Consider the following 4236-nt stretch of genomic DNA (forward strand, 5'->3'; position numbering starts at 1 on the left):
GCCTCGTTTAACTGCGTTGTTCTGCTGTGCTGTTGGCTCCTCCCCTCTCCTCCTGAATGTTTTTTTGAGAAATATTGAGGGGGATACAAGGTAAAAAATGACTAGCCATCGAGTTGGTTTTTCTGAAATGCAGCGTGGCACTGTTGTTTGTGTTTGGCAGAAAGGGCATTGTGTAATGGGGGGTATAGCTCAGTGGTAGAGCATTTGACTGCAGATCAAGAGGTCCCCGGTTCAAATCCGAGTGCCCCCTTTTTTCTTAATGAAAATACTAAATGTAAGTTAACATTCGTGATTTAAGCTATGAAGAAAACATGTAGTAATAAATAACGTTTGGAAAAACAGCAACAAGGCACTGATATGGTTTAAACCCATGATCTTTGCTTTACAAGACCAACACCTTACCACTTGGCCACCACACCCTTCACAACTGAAGATATCAGAAGCTTGTCGTCTCTTGAGAACTCCTCCATGAAAGACAATTGGATGGCAGTTTCATGTAAAAAAAGAGTACCTGACCGAGCTGAAATCAATAGACTTTCAGTTCACAGTGACGTCAAGGGTTTCAAAGTAGTCAAGGACACTATTTAAATAGAAAACAGTGGTCTCCAAATGTATTTAAAATCCAAATAGAAAATAGGTTGCCAGAAATGTATGATGAATAAAAATTAGTAAATACTATTTTGTAAGTAGTATTTTTTTTAAATACTTACCACCATGTACCGGATGTAGTCTACACTGTTTTATTAATTTATTGCTAACAATTAACTCAAAGTTTCAGTACTGCCTCAATTAACAAGCCTGTCAGTAACCATAGTTTGATCCAAAAGAACTAGGACTTCTGTAAGAGTAATTCCAGCAGTTATAGGCTTTCTCTGAAAATGAATTAATTTGAAGTTAAGAATCGTACATCTTTTACCAGAAACATTTTGTTTTACATTGAATGGAGTTGACATATTAGAGTGAAGCTATCGTCACATGGCTGAGTAAGGAGTAACCATAAAACAAGGCAGATGCTAATAGTGTATAGGTTTTCAAAAAATACAGCTTTAGCAAAGTATATTATCAAATATATGTTCTGCTATGAGCGAAATCATAATGGAAACATTTAACAAAAACGAATTACGAAACACTGTTTCTGCCAAACACAAACAACAGTGCCACGCTGCATTTCAGAAAAACCAACTCGATGGCTAGTCATTTTTTACCTTGTATCCCCCTCAATATTTCTCAAAAAAACATTCAGGAGGAGAGGGGAGGTAAGAACGGCTGGGTTCAGGCAGGCAGAAGCAGGGAAAAAAAGAAACTTCGTCAAACACAACCAACAGAAATCAAAACAACCAACAGATTTGAGTCACTTCAGAATTTTGATGAGCAGAACCAACAACAAGAGAATGAAAGGAACAACATCCAGGACCCTATTGACAGTGGTGACCAGACAGCAAAAAGAAGGGAGGTCATGATGGTTGGGGACTCCATATTGAGAAACACAGCAAGTTCAATTCGCAGTTTGGACCCCCTTACTACAACAGTGTGCTGCCTTCCGGGAGCCTCGGTCAAGCACATCACTGAGAACGTGGACAGGCTCCTAGAACGAACAGGAGACGACCCGGTAGTAGTCGTCCACATCGGTACAAACAACATTGGAAGAGACAGACCAAAATCCCTGCAAAACAAATTCAGAGAGCTAGGAAGGAAATTAAAAGAGAAAACCAAAACTGTGGTATTTTCTGGTATACTACCCGCACCTTGCAAAGGACCATATGGACAGCTGGAAATAATTAATCAAAACGCATGGCTGAAGACGTGGTGCACACGGGAAGGCTTCACCTATCTTGATCATTGGACCACATTCTACAACGAGGACTATCTGTATAGACGGGATGGACTGCATTTAAATAACAAGGGAACCAGTCTACTCGGAGAAAAGATCCTCGAGCAGGTTCGGAAGCATTTAAACTAGAAAGGAAGGGGGGAGAAATCAACAAAAAAACAGAAGGGAGACCGCATCAAAACAAGAACAACAACTCAGGTAAGACAACCATTAAATGTATTTATCTAAATGCTAGAAGTATCAGAAACAAAATTCTAGAACTTGAAGCTACTGCACTAACAAGTAACTATGATGTGATAGGTGTAACAGAAACGTGGTTATCTGAGAGTGATGGGGACGAATATAATATTTGTGGGTATACACTGTATAGGAAAGACAGGCAGGACAGAAGAGGTGGAGGGGTAGCGCTATACATAAGAAACAGTCTTGAGCGGGGGGGGGTGGGGCTTTTGGGGTTTTTTGGGGGGGGGGGGGAGCCCAGGTGTTAAACCTGGACAAAGAAAATAAAACCGAATCAATATGGGTCAGAATAACGGACAAAAATTCAAAAGGCATAATAATAGGAGCATGCTATAGACCGCCAGATTCAGACGGTGAGCACAATAATCTGTTATACAATGACATTAGAAATGTGTGTAGCAAAGGAGAAGCCATACTAATGGGGGATTTCAACTTCCCCCAAATAAAATGGGAAAACCCGGTGGGTAGCGCGAAGGATGAAATAGAAATGGTGGAAATGACAAATGACTGCTTCCTAACACAATTTGTCAAGGCACCGACTAGAGGGGAGGCATGCCTTGATTTAGTCTTTTCAAATAACGAAGATAGAATAACTAAAACAGAGGTCAGAGAACCACTGGCAAACTCAGACCACAACATGGTCTCATTTGAAGTGTTTTTTAAATCCCCAAAAGAAATGACTAAAGCTAAGGTTTACAATTTTAGAAAACCAAACTATGAAGGTATGAAACAGAGACTAACAGAAGTAGATTGGAGTAAAATAGAGAAAATACCCACAGAAGAAGGATGGTTGTTCTTCAAAAATGTAGTACTAGAGGCACAAAACAATTATATCCCTAAAGTAGACAAATCTAAATGTAAAACTAAATTGCCAAAATGGTTTAATAGATCAATTAAAAAAAATATTCAGCGAAAAAAGGCACTTTACAGAGCATTAAAAAGGACCAGAAAGAAAGTTCGCAGAAAGAGTACACAGAACTGCAACGCAAGTCAAAAAGGAAGTTAGAAAGGCCAAGAGAGAAATAGAAATGAACATTGCTAAGGGAGCTAAAACCAATTCCAAAATGTTTTTCCAATATTACAACAGCAAGAGAACATTCAAAGAGGAGATTAAATGTTTAAGAGATACAAATGGCAAAATCGTAGATGAAGAAAAAAAAAATAGCAAATATCATGTCATCCAGTTCCTATCCAGTTTTAAATAACTTTAGCATAACTGAGGCAGAAGTGTTAAAGGGACTAGGAGCTCTTAAAATAAACAAATCCCCTGGGCCGGATGAGATCCTCCCAGTAGTACTCAAAGAAATGAAAGAAGTAATTTACAAACCGCTAACCAAGATCATGCAGCAGTCTCTTGACACAGGGGTGGTACCGACAGACTGGAAAATTGCAAACGTAATACCGATCCACAAAAAGGGAAACAAAACTGAACCAGGTAACTACAGACCAGTAAGCCTGACTTCTATTATATGCAAACTTATGGAAACTATAATAAGATCCAAAATGGAAAATTACCTATATGGTAACAGGGTACTGGGAGACAGTCAACATGGTTTTAGGAAAGGGAGATCGTGTCTAACTAACTTGCTTGATTTTTTTGAGGATGCAACATCGATAATGGATAATTGCAAAGCATATGACATGGTTTATTTAGATTTCCAGAAAGCTTTTGACAAAGTCCCGCACAAAAGATTAATTCTCAAACTGAACGCAGTTGGGATTCAAGGAAACACATGTACATGGATTAGGGAGTGGTTAACATGTAGAAAACAGAAAGTACTGATTAGAGGAAAAACCTCAGAATGGAGTGTGGTAACCAGCGGTGTACCACAGGGATCAGTATTAGGTCCTCTGCTATTCCTAATCTACATTAATGATTTAGATTCTGGTATAGTAAGCAAACTTGTTAAATTTGCAGACGACACAAAAGTAGGAGGAGTGGCAAACACTGTTGCAGCAGCAAAGGTCATTCAAAATGATCTAGACAAGATTCAGAACTGGGCAGACACATGGCAAATGACATTTAATAGAGAAAAGTGTAAGGTACTGCACGCAGGAAATAAAAATGTACATTATAAATATCATATGGGAGATATTGAAATTGGAGAAGGAATCTATGAAAAAGACCTAGGAGTTTTTGTTGACTCAGAAATGTCTTCATCTAG

At 38.8% G+C, this 4236-nt stretch overlaps 1 non-coding gene across 1 annotated transcript; it reads left to right on the forward strand.

The window, feature by feature from the left end:
* Nucleotides 1-178: 178 nt before the first annotated feature.
* Nucleotides 179-250, forward strand: trnac-gca. Its single transcript has one exon. It is a non-coding gene; the product is annotated as a tRNA-Cys (tRNA).
* Nucleotides 251-4236: the final 3986 nt, after the last annotated feature.

This window comes from Polyodon spathula, unplaced genomic scaffold (genome assembly GCF_017654505.1).
Source record: "Polyodon spathula isolate WHYD16114869_AA unplaced genomic scaffold, ASM1765450v1 scaffolds_2298, whole genome shotgun sequence".
Taxonomy (NCBI): Eukaryota; Metazoa; Chordata; class Actinopteri; order Acipenseriformes; family Polyodontidae; genus Polyodon; species Polyodon spathula.